This window comes from Rhinoderma darwinii (genome assembly GCF_050947455.1).
Source record: "Rhinoderma darwinii isolate aRhiDar2 chromosome 2 unlocalized genomic scaffold, aRhiDar2.hap1 SUPER_2_unloc_6, whole genome shotgun sequence".
Classification (NCBI taxonomy): domain Eukaryota; kingdom Metazoa; phylum Chordata; class Amphibia; order Anura; family Rhinodermatidae; genus Rhinoderma; species Rhinoderma darwinii.
Genome location: NW_027461729.1, coordinates 434,920 through 449,435, shown reverse-complemented (window position 1 = coordinate 449,435; position 14,516 = coordinate 434,920). Strand labels below are relative to the sequence as shown.

Here is a 14,516-nt window from a genome sequence, read left to right as displayed (position 1 = left end):
GGACTAAGCCTCTCTCCCAAATAGCAGCACGGGGGTGAAGTCCAGGCGAACCTGGACGATCCCCCGAGGCCGAGAGAGAGGGTACCTGAGCACCTCCTAACCAAGACCAGGCAGCACTGACTACAAGTAATCAGAACTACACTTGATCTCAGCCAGAAGGCCGAGAAGCGATAACCCGAACGGGCCGCGCGTTGACCGAGCCTGCCCAATACTGCTGTTCACCCCTTGCAGCGATTCAGCCTACTCCTAGGCAATTCCATGGGGCCCTGAAGGCTCACACACACTCACAGCTACTAAGCGGGAGGTGAATAAAGGCCGGAGAGGAAGCAAGACAGGATTTGCTTCTTTTGCTTGCACCACAATGCAGTGCTGAAAGAGGAGGAATCGACATAAAAATGCCTTCCTGGCAACGCCCAAATGCCCTCCTGCCGTGCAAACACTGGCAGCAGCAGCAGCAGCAGCAGAAAGTGCATGCCCACTGCCACCCCTTCTCCTTTCACACCTTGTATCAGCTTTAATCCAGTCCAGTGCTGCCTGCTGAGCAGCACTGACCAACACTGCCTGGGCCCAGGCTTTTATCTCTGAGGCCCCATTATGATGTCAGAAAGCTGGCTCTGGCTCCTGAGGTCTCCACTATGACACGTGCAAAGTTCCGTCTGAACTTTATATAAGACGGTGCGGCTCAGTCAGTCACTCAGTGTTGCCTGAGAGGGCAACACTGCAACAGCCGGCCCCCAGGCTGTCTTTTTTTTGCACAGCTAGTTGCCTCCAGGAGGCCACAAGAGGGAGACAAGGGACTGCAAAATGGAAAATAGGCATCCACCAACTTTACAGACAACTTGTTCTCCTTGCTCCTACAACCTCCATCCTTGCACAGTTTGTTATTCTTCCAGGTAACATAGTAACAAATCCAAATTGCTGCTCTCTTTGTAGGCAAGCAAGGGTTTGTTGCAACTGCAATTCTTACTTCTTCTTGAAATGTAGGGACCACAGTACATTCCATCACATCCATCTAGTGTACACAGGTAGGTCCATTGTGACGGGCGGGCGGGCGGGCTGGCTGCTTTAATGGCTGTTTGCTGTTCCCCTACTCCACTCCACTATTTGACTATGGTGCTGCATCAATCAGTGGCTGGCTCAGGTGCAGCTCTTTAACCTACCTAGGAGGGAGGGCGGAGAGAAGACAAGGAAGGTGAATGAGCTGTTCCAATGTGAAATGCCGGAAACACAGAAACACAGACGACACAAAACAAGAGGTGGCAATGTATTAATTAATTGCATTTAATAAATTAGCTCATTATCACACATGACTGTACAAGTGCATTGTCCAACAGGTGTTGAAATAATGGGATTAAAAGGGGAGATCCCATCCGAAAGACAAAAACAATGGCAAACACAAAAAGCACTTTTGGAATCTGATTTTAGTAAACACATAAGGAAAGGGTGCACCGGTCCTGGAAATACTGCAATACCAGGTCAATGCGTGGAGTGGACAGAGCAAGCTCTATTTCCATCTCCCTGTTCTAAAAATCCATTTAATATATGGTCCCCAGATAGGGGACGTATCAGATATTAAACTGATAAGAACAGATACTACACTTGATCTTAGCCAAAAAGGCCGAGAAGCGATAACCCGAACGTGCCGCGCGTTTTGCTTCTTTTGCTTGCACCACAATGCAGTGCTGAAAGAGGAGGAATCGACATAAAAACGCCTTCCTGGCAACGCCCAAATGCCCTCCTGCCGTGCAAACACTGGCAGCAGCAGCAGCAGTAAGTGCATGCCCACTGCCACCCCTTCTCCTTTCACACCTTGTATCAGCTTTAATCCAGTCCAGTGCTGCCTGCTGAGCAGCACTGACCAACACTGCCTGGGCCCAGGCTTTTATCTCTGAGGCCCCATTATGATGTCAGAAAGCTGGCTCTGGCTCCTGAGGTCTCCACTATGACACGTGCAAAGTTCCGTCTGAACTTTATATAAGACGGTGCGGCTCAGTCAGTCACTCAGTGTTGCCTGAGAGGGCAACACTGCAACAGCCGGCCCCCAGGCTGTCTTTTTTTTGCACAGCTAGTTGCCTCCAGGAGGCCACAAGAGGGAGACAAGGGACTGCAAAATGGAAAATAGGCATCCACCAACTTTACAGACAACTTGTTCTCCTTGCTCCTACAACCTCCATCCTTGCACAGTTTGTTATTCTTCCAGGTAACATAGTAACAAATCCAAATTGCTGCTCTCTTTGTAGGCAAGCAAGGGTTTGTTGCAACTGCAATTCTTACTTCTTCTTGAAATGTAGGGACCACAGTACATTCCATCACATCCATCTAGTGTACACAGGTAGGTCCATTGTGACGGGCGGGCGGGCGGGCGGGCTGGCTGCTTTAATGGCTGTTTGCTGTTCCCCTACTCCACTCCACTATTTGACTATGGTGCTGCATCAATCAGTGGCTGGCTCAGGTGCAGCTCTTTAACCTACCTAGGAGGGAGGGCGGAGAGAAGACAAGGAAGGTGAATGAGCTGTTCCAATGTGAAATGCCGGAAACACAGAAACACAGACGACACAAAACAAGAGGTGGCAATGTATTAATTAATTGCATTTAATAAATTAGCTCATTATCACACATGACTGTACAAATGCATTGTCCAACAGGTGTTGAAATAATGGGATTAAAAGGGGAGATCCCATCCGAAAGACAAAAGCAATGGCAAACACAAAAAGCACTTTTGGAATCTGATTTTAGTAAACACATAAGGAAAGGGTGCACCGGTCCTGGAAATACTGCAATACCAGGTCAATGCGTGGAGTGGACAGAGCAAGCTCTATTTCCATCTCCCTGTTCTAAAAATCCATTTAATATATGGTCCCCAGATAGGGGACGTATCAGATATTAAACTGATAAGAACAGATACTACACTTGATCTTAGCCAAAAGGCCGAGAAGCGATAACCCGAACGTGCCGCGCGTTTTGCTTCTTTTGCTTGCACCACAATGCAGTGCTGAAAGAGGAGGAATCGACATAAAAACGCCTTCCTGGCAACGCCCAAATGCCCTCCTGCCGTGCAAACACTGGCAGCAGCAGCAGCAGCAGCAGTAAGTGCATGCCCACTGCCACCCCTTCTCCTTTCACACCTTGTATCAGCTTTAATCCAGTCCAGTGCTGCCTGCTGAGCAGCACTGACCAACACTGCCTGGGCCCAGGCTTTTATCTCTGAGGCCCCATTATGATGTCAGAAAGCTGGCTCTGGCTCCTGAGGTCTCCACTATGACACGTGCAAAGTTCCGTCTGAACTTTATATAAGACGGTGCAGCTCAGTCAGTCACTCAGTGTTGCCTGAGAGGGCAACACTGCAACAGCCGGCCCCCAGGCTGTCTTTTTTTTGCACAGCTAGTTGCCTCCAGGAGGCCACAAGAGGGAGACAAGGGACTGCAAAATGGAAAATAGGCATCCACCAACTTTACAGACAACTTGTTCTCCTTGCTCCTACAACCTCCATCCTTGCACAGTTTGTTATTCTTCCAGGTAACATAGTAACAAATCCAAATTGCTGCTCTCTTTGTAGGCAAGCAAGGGTTTGTTGCAACTGCAATTCTTACTTCTTCTTGAAATGTAGGGACCACAGTACATTCCATCACATCCATCTAGTGTACACAGGTAGGTCCATTGTGACGGGCGGGCGGGCGGGCTGGCTGCTTTAATGGCTGTTTGCTGTTCCCCTACTCCACTCCACTATTTGACTATGGTGCTGCATCAATCAGTGGCTGGCTCAGGTGCAGCTCTTTAACCTACCTAGGAGGGAGGGCGGAGAGAAGACAAGGAAGGTGAATGAGCTGTTCCAATGTGAAATGCCGGAAACACAGAAACACAGACGACACAAAACAAGAGGTGGCAATGTATTAATTAATTGCATTTAATAAATTAGCTCATTATCACACATGACTGTACAAATGCATTGTCCAACAGGTGTTGAAATAATGGGATTAAAAGGGGAGATCCCATCCGAAAGACAAAAATAATGGCAAACACAAAAAGCACTTTTGGAATCTGATTTTAGTAAACACATAAGGAAAGGGTGCACCGGTCCTGGAAATACTGCAATACCAGGTCAATGCGTGGAGTGGACAGAGCAAGCTCTATTTCCATCTCCCTGTTCTAAAAATCCATTTAATATATGGTCCCCAGATAGGGGACGTATCAGATATTAAACTGATAAGAACAGATACTACACTTGATCTTAGCCAAAAGGCCGAGAAGCGATAACCCGAACGTGCCGCGCGTTTTGCTTCTTTTGCTTGCACCACAATGCAGTGCTGAAAGAGGAGGAATCAACATAAAAACGCCTTCCTGGCAACGCCCAAATGCCCTCCTGCCGTGCAAACACTGGCAGCAGCAGCAGCAGCAGCAGCAGCAGCAGTAAGTGCATGCCCACTGCCACCCCTTCTCCTTTCACACCTTGTATCAGCTTTAATCCAGTCCAGTGCTGCCTGCTGAGCAGCACTGACCAACACTGCCTGGGCCCAGGCTTTTATCTCTGAGGCCCCATTATGATGTCAGAAAGCTGGCTCTGGCTCCTGAGGTCTCCACTATGACACGTGCAAAGTTCCGTCTGAACTTTATATAAGACGGTGCGGCTCAGTCAGTCACTCAGTGTTGCCTGAGAGGGCAACACTGCAACAGCCGGCCCCCAGGCTGTCTTTTTTTTGCACAGCTAGTTGCCTCCAGGAGGCCACAAGAGGGAGACAAGGGACTGCAAAATGGAAAATAGGCATCCACCAACTTTACAGACAACTTGTTCTCCTTGCTCCTACAACCTCCATCCTTGCACAGTTTGTTATTCTTCCAGGTAACATAGTAACAAATCCAAATTGCTGCTCTCTTTGTAGGCAAGCAAGGGTTTGTTGCAACTGCAATTCTTACTTCTTCTTGAAATGTAGGGACCACAGTACTTTCCATCACATCCATCTAGTGTACACAGGTAGGTCCATTGTGACGGGCGGGCGGGCGGGCTGGCTGCTTTAATGGCTGTTTGCTGTTCCCCTACTCCACTCCACTATTTGACTATGGTGCTGCATCAATCAGTGGCTGGCTCAGGTGCAGCTCTTTAACCTACCTAGGAGGGAGGGCGGAGAGAAGACAAGGAAGGTGAATGAGCTGTTCCAATGTGAAATGCCGGAAACACAGAAACACAGACGACACAAAACAAGAGGTGGCAATGTATTAATTAATTGTATTTAATAAATTAGCTCATTATCACACATGACTGTACAAATGCATTGTCCAACAGGTGTTGAAATAATGGGATTAAAAGGGGAGATCCCATCCGAAAGACAAAAACAATGGCAAACACAAAAAGCACTTTTGGAATCTGATTTTAGTAAACACATAAGGAAAGGGTGCACCGGTCCTGGAAATACTGCAATACCAGGTCAATGCGTGGAGTGGACAGAGCAAGCTCTATTTCCATCTCCCTGTTCTAAAAATCCATTTAATATATGGTCCCCAGATAGGGGACGTATCAGATATTAAACTGATAAGAACAGATTTTTTGAGTTGACTACCCCAACAAAGGAGGTAACCGTTTATTTAAAATTTTGAACAAATTTACAATAAATCAATACATTTCAACAAAAATTTACATAAATTTACAATCATGGTTTTTTAATACAGATAAATACAAATTGTCAAATAAAAACAATTTATAAAAGGGCACTTGGTGGCATCATATTATGGAACTCCATTCACTTAAAAACCATTTTCTACATAAAACAGGAGAGAGTTTTTTATCTAAAAGAAAATATTTGTACATTTCATTAAGACAAATGGCTAAAACATCTTCCACAGCTAAAACTTCACACTTAAATAATAAAATGTTTCTGGCCGCCCACAGAGCTGCTTTTACGCAGTTGGTGATCTTCCATGCCATCATTTTTCGAGTCTGTGTTGGGCATTCCAGGCATCCATATAAAACGCCATCACTTGTGTATCTCCGAAGTCCTGTAATCTTCTGTACCAAGGGGAGGATTCTTGTCCATATCAATTTCGCGTAAAAACATTCCCAGAATAGGTGGTAGACTGTCTCGTCATCTCTACATCCTCCCCTTGGACACGCAGCCGAGTTGGTCAGTCCCCTTCGATGCTGGAATGCCCGGCATGGAAGACACTCGTGGGCACAGCTCCAGGCCAGATCTTTCTGTGGGTTAAAAAGATATTTAGCGCTCACCATCTTCCATATTTCTTTACATTTTTGTTCATTAAAATTACTGATGGGAGCTACTAAAACATTTTCTTTTATCTTTTTTAAAATTCCTTTACTATTTTTTACTTCGTTAATATTTTTGTCTTTTAAGTTAAAAAGGTTTACAATTTTTTCTAAAATCTTATACTGGCCAGAAAGGTTAAAAGCATACGGGGAGCTTAAAACCGTGGAGAACCAACCGTTCCTCCTCATAAAATAACCTGTGTTAAAACGTATAAAATATGACCAGTAATGTTCCTTAAAAACTGCATTAAGACATAAAGTAAAAAATTTTATTAAAAGGAATGCTTTTATATCGGGGAAATCTTTCCCCCCCATTGGTTTGGGTAATATTACCTTCTCTCTCCTGAGCTTTTCCATCCTGGAGTTCCATAAAAATGTGAAACATGCTTTAATTATTTTTTTCAATAAAATCTCAGGGGGAGGGAATACCATACTTAAATATAATAAAATAGGTAAAATCACCATTTTTGTAATTAAAACCTTTCCCTCCATTGTTAGCTTTCTCATGTTCCACATGCAAATTTTCTGATTGACTTTTTGTGCCACCAAGTCCCAACTGGTAAAACCATTATTTGACTCATTGAAGGAGACTCCTAAAATTTGTACAGACTCTGACACAGGGACTGGAATGTCCATTAAAACCATTTTGCCGATATTTAAGATGTTACTTTTATTAAAATTGACTAAAAAACCGGAGGAGCAACAGAATTGGTAAATCTGTTTAAAAGATTTCTGTAATGACAGGGTGTCCCTGCAAAGGACCGCGACATCGTCCATGTACCCCACCACTTTAGCCTCTAGTCCCCCCCCGCCCGGCAGGGGGACTCCGCTTATCTGCTTATCCTTTCTTAACCTGCAGAGTAGAGGCTCGATCGCACAAATAAAAAGTAGTGGGGACAAGGGACACCCCTGCTTCACTCCGGAATTTAAAAGGACATCCTGTGTCTTAAAACCCTTTACTAAAATTTTGCTAGTACAATTTTCATAAAAGGCCTTCAGAGACTGTAAAAAACCTTCCGGTATACCCATTTTTTCTAAAACCTTAAAAAGATAAAAATGTGACACTCTATCGAAGGCTTTCTCGAAATCTATAGATAAAATTGCCATTTTACCTCCTCTCTCTTTCGTGTCACTGATCACATCTTTTAAAAGGTTTAAATTATCCCATATACTCCTCCCGGGTATCCCACAGACCTGATTGGAGTGTATGATCTGGCCTATCACTGCTTTTAATCTGTTCGCACATATCTTCGCCATTACTTTGTAGTCAGAGTTTAGCAAAGTGATAGGCCTCCAATTTTTAATGTCTGTTTTGTCCCCCTTTTTGTAAAGCAGGGACACCTCGCCTTTCTTCCAGGACCCCGGGAGGGCTTTTGTTCTAAAAACTTGGGTAAAAAGGGGGTGGAGATCCTCTTTTAAAATACCATAAAATATAACATAGAATTCTATAGGTATACCGTCAGGGCCAGGGACTTTACCTGTTTTAAAACTCTTTGTGGTTTCTAAAATCTCCTGTTCCGTAATATCCTGTAATAAAAACACTTGGGAAGCAGGATCTAAAACAGCATCCACCTCCTTCAATGAGTCGTTCATAAAATCAACATCAACATGTTTTGTATTAAAAAGATCCGCATAAAAACCGTGCACCTTTTTTAAAATGTTTTGGGTATTTGTTTCCCCATCTATCTCATTTAACAGGGTATGCTTATCATTTATTTTCTTGAAGAAGTACCTGGAGCAGGTCTCATTTTCTTCAAGATGTTTTACCTTAGAGCGAAAGATTATCTCCTTTCCCCTCTGCTCCAGGCACTGGGAGATTTCTTTTTTAATTTCGGTGATCTCTTTCTCCACATGCATACCCTGTTCTCTGAACTTGTATTGGGTCTGCAGACGGGTATTTAAATTAGCATAAAATTCAAATTTTTCTTTTGCTTTCTTCATCCCAGCTTTAATAAAAAAATCTCTTATCTTTATTTTCATTTTTTCCCACCAGGAAACAATTAGCATATTGGGATGTCTTACCCGTCTGCAGCCCTTATAAAAGGTGATAAAATCGGATAAAATTTGCGGATCCTCTAAAAGGGATACGTTTAATTTCCAGGCTTTCTTCGGAGTTCTCCTTTGATCGTTCAAATTAACTTTAAAATATAAAAGTTTATGGTCAGAAAACACGTTAGAATTAAGATCACATTTAAAAGGCAGTATTTGATAAGAGCAAAAAATAAAATCAATCCTGGAGCTGCAGTTTACATTGCTCCAGGTGACGCCGTCCTCTTCAGGTAGATCCCTATTGCATTTTTTAAAAACATCAGTAAGTTTAAAATCCACTGTAATATCTTTTAAAATAGACGGGGTTTTATCATAATTTCGACTTACTGAATTAGAGAACCGGCGTTCCCCCTTTAAAATACAATTAAAATCACCAGCTAAAATAAGTGGTTCTGAATCATTGATAAAAAGGGGTAAAATTTCTAGCATTTTTGCTCTTTCCTTCTTGTCTGTAGAACCATAAAAGTTTAAAAACTGCCATCTAACACCGTTTATAAAAGCTTTGACCATTAAAATTCTGCCTGGTAAAATTTCATAAAAACGATCAATTAAAACGTTCCCTTTGAATAAAATGGCGACACCTGCGGCTTTGGATTCATTGGACCCGGACCACACTGAAGGTCCGAGTCTCCAGTCTTCCTCATATTTTTTATAATTCATGCGGTGAGGTATGCAGCATTCCTGTAGGAAAAACACTGAGGCGGTAAAAACAGAAAGGTAGTTAAAAAGGGCAGCTCTTCTTGTCTGTGAGTGCACGCTTCTTACATTAAAGGAAAGACCACATAACTCAGCCATGAGGAAAAGGGAGAGAGACAGTCTATTTTTATCTTACCCGAGGAGGCCTCAGCAGTCCTCCGCGTCGCCAGACACCCCACTCGAGCTCTCATCATCATCTTTCCTCGAGTCAAATGTGCGCATCGATGAGGTTTGAGAGGAAGTCCCGTCACTCAGCTGACCCCCCTCACCTAAGGCACTTCTTGAAAATGGGTCCCAGACGGACTCAACGGGTAAGATTTGGCAATCTTTGGCAGCGCCCTCCCCTTCTATAGGGGCAGGAATCGCGCTTCCGGACGTCTCAGGGACCACGCTTACCTCGGAGGCAGCTGTCCCTATATCCCCCAACTGTCTAGAAGGGGGGGGACCTTTAGCTGTCGCTTCCGGGGGCACGTCAACTGGTTTCCCTGCCTTCAACCTGGCAGGTACTCCCATCGGCACCCCCGCTGCCACCTCCGAGTACGCCCTACGTCTCTTAGTGAGCGCTGCCGCTCCGCCCGGGACCTCTGCCTCAGGTACAGGCTGACCCAGCATCTCTTGCAGGCCAGTAGGATCAGCTTCATCCGAACTACCCTGTGCCCCAGTCTCCTGGGGGGGCTCTTTCGTCCGCTGATCACTGGCTCTGCGTTTTTGTCGCCTCTGCTCTTTAGGGTCACCTGTTTGGGGGGGTCTGCTGGAGGTATCCATATCGTCTTGCTCGCCTCCTTGGGGTTCCTCTCCTTGTACAGGGGTGATCTGGCCTGCGGGCCGCTCGGGACGCCTTGGCCGGTCCTCGGGTTGTTCCAACTCTTTAGATCTGTGGGGACAAGTAGCATAGAGGTGACCAACTCGGCTGCAAAAACGGCACCTTTTCCCCAGAGGGCAAGTTTTGGTCTCGTGCTCAGAGCTGCCGCAGTTCCTACAGGTGCTGTCGCAAGACTCCTTGGTGTGACCGTACTTTTGGCACTTCCTACAGAATGGAGGCATCCCTGAAAAATAAAAGTCTCCGGCCATATCACCTATTTTAAAACGTGCTGGCGGCAACATTATCCCTCCTGTAAAATTGGCATCTTTATAACATGTTACATTGAATCTCCACTTTGAGGTCCATACACCAACCTCATTCATGACTTTGCCAATACATTTCACAGTTTTAAAATAAGGGAATAAAAAGGACATCACTTCTTTTAAGTCGGCAAAAGGGCAGTACATCTTTATAACTATCATTTTAGTGATGTCCATAACGTGCTCATAAAAATCAACACCGTCCAGTCTCGGGTCATTTTTTACCGTATAAGCCGCCAGCAGATCTCGGAATACTCCATTCTGTATGAAAGTAACATCGTATGTCCTCCTTCTTGGGTAATCCTGCACCGCCAAAATTTCTCGCTTCTGGATGTTGAAGATACCAACAAGTACGGTCTCCACCACAAATTTTAAGCCGCAGGTCGTTGCCTTCTCCTCCGATAGAACTACACGAATCGTGTTTTTAATCCGGGCATAAGCCGGTATCTCACATGGATCCTCGTCCATGGTGAGTATGGTATTGTTACGCTACTCCGTAGTAGGCGCAACGTTAGGCGCAACTCCCCTTTTCGGCCGAAACCTACACGGGGGTATATGGATCGCAACCCGTTGCTCAGGACTAAGCCTCTCTCCCAAATAGCAGCACGGGGGTGAAGTCCAGGCGAACCTGGACGATCCCCCGAGGCCGAGAGAGAGGGTACCTGAGCACCTCCTAACCAAGACCAGGCAGCACTGACTACAAGTAACCAGCACTACACTTGATCTTAGCCAAAAGGCCAAGAAGCGATAACCCGAACGGGCCGCGCGTTGACCGAGCCTGCCCAATACTGCTGTTCACCCCTTGCAGCGATTCAGCCTACTCCTAGGCAATTCCATGGGGCCCTGCAGGCTCACACACACTCACAGCTACTAAGCGGGAGGTGAATAAAGGCCGGAGAGGAAGCAAGACAGGATTTGCTTATTTTGCTTGCACCACAATGCAGTGCTGAAAGAGGAGGACATAAAAACGCCTTCCTGGCAACGCCCAAATGCCCTCCTGCCGTGCAAACACTGGCAGCAGCAGCAGCAGCAGCAGTAAGTGCATGCCCACTGCCACCCCTTCTCCTTTCACACCTTGTATCAGCTTTAATCCAGTCCAGTGCTGCATGCGGAGCAGCACTGACCAACACTGCCTGGGCCCAGGCTTTTATCTCTGAGGCCCCATTATGATGTCAGAAAGCTGGCTCTGGCTCCTGAGGTCTCCACTATGACACGTGCAAAGTTCCGTCTGAACTTTATATAAGACGGTGCGGCTCAGTCAGTCACTCAGTGTTGCCTGAGAGGGCAACACTGCAACAGCCGGCCCCCAGGCTGTCTTTTTTTTGCACAGCTAGTTGCCTCCAGGAGGCCACAAGAGGGAGACAAGGGACTGCAAAATGGAAAATAGGCATCCACCAACTTTACAGACAACTTGTTCTCCTTGCTCCTACAACCTCCATCCTTGCACAGTTTGTTATTCTTCCAGGTAACATAGTAACAAATCCAAATTGCTGCTCTCTTTGTAGGCAAGCAAGGGTTTGTTGCAACTGCAATTCTTACTTCTTCTTGAAATGTAGGGACCACAGTACATTCCATCACATCCATCTAGTGTACACAGGTAGGTCCATTGTGACGGGCGGGCGGGCGGGCTGGCTGCTTTAATGGCTGTTTGCTGTTCCCCTACTCCACTCCACTATTTGACTATGGTGCTGCATCAATCAGTGGCTGGCTCAGGTGCAGCTCTTTAACCTACCTAGGAGGGAGGGCGGAGAGAAGACAAGGAAGGTGAATGAGCTGTTCCAATGTGAAATGCCGGAAACACAGAAACACAGACGACACAAAACAAGAGGTGGCAATGTATTAATTAATTGCATTTAATAAATTAGCTCATTATCACACATGACTGTACAAATGCATTGTCCAACAGGTGTTGAAATAATGGGATTAAAAGGGGAGATCCCATCCGAAAGACAAAAACAATGGCAAACACAAAAAGCACTTTTGGAATCTGATTTTAGTAAACACATAAGGAAAGGGTGCACCGGTCCTGGAAATACTGCAATACCAGGTCAATGCGTGGAGTGGACAGAGCAAGCTCTATTTCCATCTCCCTGTTCTAAAAATCCATTTAATATATGGTCCCCAGATAGGGGACGTATCAGATATTAAACTGATAAGAACAGATTTTTTTTTTAAGTTGGCTACCCCTTTTCAGGGGTGTCAATGGTTTATTTCATAAAAAAATACAGTTTACAATAAAACCAACTTTTGTACAAATGAATAACAATAAAATCAATATTTCATTGCATTACATTACATAAAAGGGACATGGTGGCAAATCTTTATATGTTGGAGTTCCATTCTTTCACAAACCATTTATTTAGAAGGGTGGCATTTCTTTTTTTGTCTAATAAATAATAAATGTACATTTCGCTAAAACAAAGACCTAAAACATCATCAGTAGATAAAACATCGTGCTTAAAAATCAGGATGTTCCTGGCCTTCCATAGAGCTTCTTTGGCGCAATTCATCGTCTTCCACGCTATTATCTTTTGGCTCGCGGTTGGGCATCCAAATAGTCCATATAAAATATCTTCATAATTCAAGTCTTTCAGGTCTGCCATCTTTGCCAAAAGAGGGAATATTTTTTTCCAAAATTCCTTCGCAAAATCACACGTCCAAAAAATGTGTCGAACCGTTTCCTCGGCCTGGCAGCCTTCCCTCGGGCAGACGGCAGACCTCGCGAACCTCCTTCTGTATTGGAATGCCCGGCATGGAAGACATTGATGAATGCAGCTCCAGGCCAGGTCCATCTGTGTATTAAAAAGATAAAACACATTAATAATTTTGAAGATAAAAGCACTTCGTTCCTCATTAAAATTCTCAATCCTGCTGACCGTCTCACTTTCTCTTAGGTCTTTAATTAACTTTTTACTATTTTTCAGCTCATTTACATTTTTTCCCTTCAGGTTGAATAAGGCCACTATCTTTTCTAAAATCACATAGTTTATTGAGAGTTTAAAAGCGTAAGGTGAGGATAAAACAATGTTGAACCACCCAAACCTTCGCATTAAAAACCCTGTATTAAAACGTAAAAAATAGGACCAATAATGTTCTTTAAAAAGGGAATTAAAACAGAAACTGAAGAACTTGATTAAAAGAAACCTGTTAAAATTCGGAAAATCTTTGCCACCCTTCGGTTTGGATTTCATCACAATCTCTCTTTTTAGTTTCTCCATTCTGGAACTCCAAAAGAAGGTAAAACATGCTTTAGTAATTTTTTGCAATAAAACCGTGGGGGGAGGGAAAACCATACTTAGATATAAAAGCAGGGGTAAAATGACCATTTTAATAATTAAAACTTTTCCCTCCATGGTAAGTTTTCTCATGTTCCACATACATATTTTTTGATTTACCTTCTGCGCCACCATGTCCCAACTGATAAAACCATTGTCGCACTCACTGAAGGAGACACCTAAAATTGTAATATTATCTGACACAGGGACGGGTATGTCTCTAAAAGCCATGCTTCCTATATTTAAAATATTACTTTTGTCGAAGTTCACCTTAAAACCGGAAGCACAGCAATAAAACTCAATTTGTCTGAGGGTTCTCTGAAGCGACAGGGTGTCCCTGCAAAAAACCGCTACATCGTCCATGTACCCCACTGCTTTAGCCTCTACGCCGCCACCCCCGGGCAGGGGGACTCCACGTATTAACTTATCGCGGCGAATTGTACACAGTAGAGGCTCTAATGCGCAAATAAAAAGCAGTGGGGACAAGGGACACCCCTGCTTCACCCCTGAGTTTAAAATCACGTCCTGTGTCTTAAAACCATTCACTAAAATTTTGCTTGTGCAATCTTTATAAAAGGCTTTAAGTGATAATAAAAATCCTTCAGGTATACCCATACGCTCTAAAACCTTAAAAAGATAAAAATGAGAGACACGGTCGAACGCCTTCTCGAAGTCTATAGATAAAATGGCTAATTTACCTCTTCTAGACCTCGTGTCCTCAATTACGTCTTTTATCAGGTTAAGATTATCCCAGATGCTGCGGCCTGGCACCCCACACACCTGGTTAGAGTGTACAATGTGGGGTATTATGGCTTTTAATCTATTTGCGCACACTTTTGCCATTATTTTATAGTCGCTATTCAGAAGGGTTATTGGTCTCCAGTTCTTCAAAACTGCGATGTCACCTTTCTTATGTAGCAGGGAGACCTCACCCTTCCGCCAGGACTTAGGCAGCATCTTGGAATTAAAAACTTTATAAAAAAGGCTAAAAAGATCCTCTTTTAAAATGTCATAAAATTTGACATAAAACTCACTGGGTATACCGTCCGGTCCGGGAACTTTTCCGGCTTTAAAACTCTTTACCGTTTCTAAAACCTCCTGCTCCGTCAGCTCCTGTAATA

The 14,516-nt window shown here is 44.3% G+C and overlaps 4 non-coding genes and 1 pseudogene across 4 annotated transcripts; all 5 read right to left on the bottom strand.

Annotated features, from left to right (window-relative positions):
* Positions 1-1,438: 1,438 nt before the first annotated feature.
* Positions 1,439-1,630, bottom strand: LOC142681699 (U2 spliceosomal RNA). The gene has a single exon (XR_012853578.1). It is a non-coding gene; the product is annotated as a U2 spliceosomal RNA (small nuclear RNA).
* Positions 1,631-2,749: 1,119 nt separating this feature from the next.
* LOC142681559 (U2 spliceosomal RNA) lies at positions 2,750-2,940 on the bottom strand. The gene has a single exon (XR_012853452.1). It is a non-coding gene; the product is annotated as a U2 spliceosomal RNA (small nuclear RNA).
* Positions 2,941-4,061: 1,121 nt separating this feature from the next.
* On the bottom strand, positions 4,062-4,252 carry LOC142681558 (U2 spliceosomal RNA). Its single transcript, XR_012853451.1, has one exon. It is a non-coding gene; the product is annotated as a U2 spliceosomal RNA (small nuclear RNA).
* A 1,130-nt stretch (positions 4,253-5,382) lies between these two features.
* LOC142681764 (U2 spliceosomal RNA) lies at positions 5,383-5,569 on the bottom strand. Its single transcript, XR_012853636.1, has one exon. It is a non-coding gene; the product is annotated as a U2 spliceosomal RNA (small nuclear RNA).
* Positions 5,570-12,130: 6,561 nt separating this feature from the next.
* On the bottom strand, positions 12,131-12,344 carry LOC142681793 (U2 spliceosomal RNA; annotated as a pseudogene).
* Positions 12,345-14,516: the final 2,172 nt, after the last annotated feature.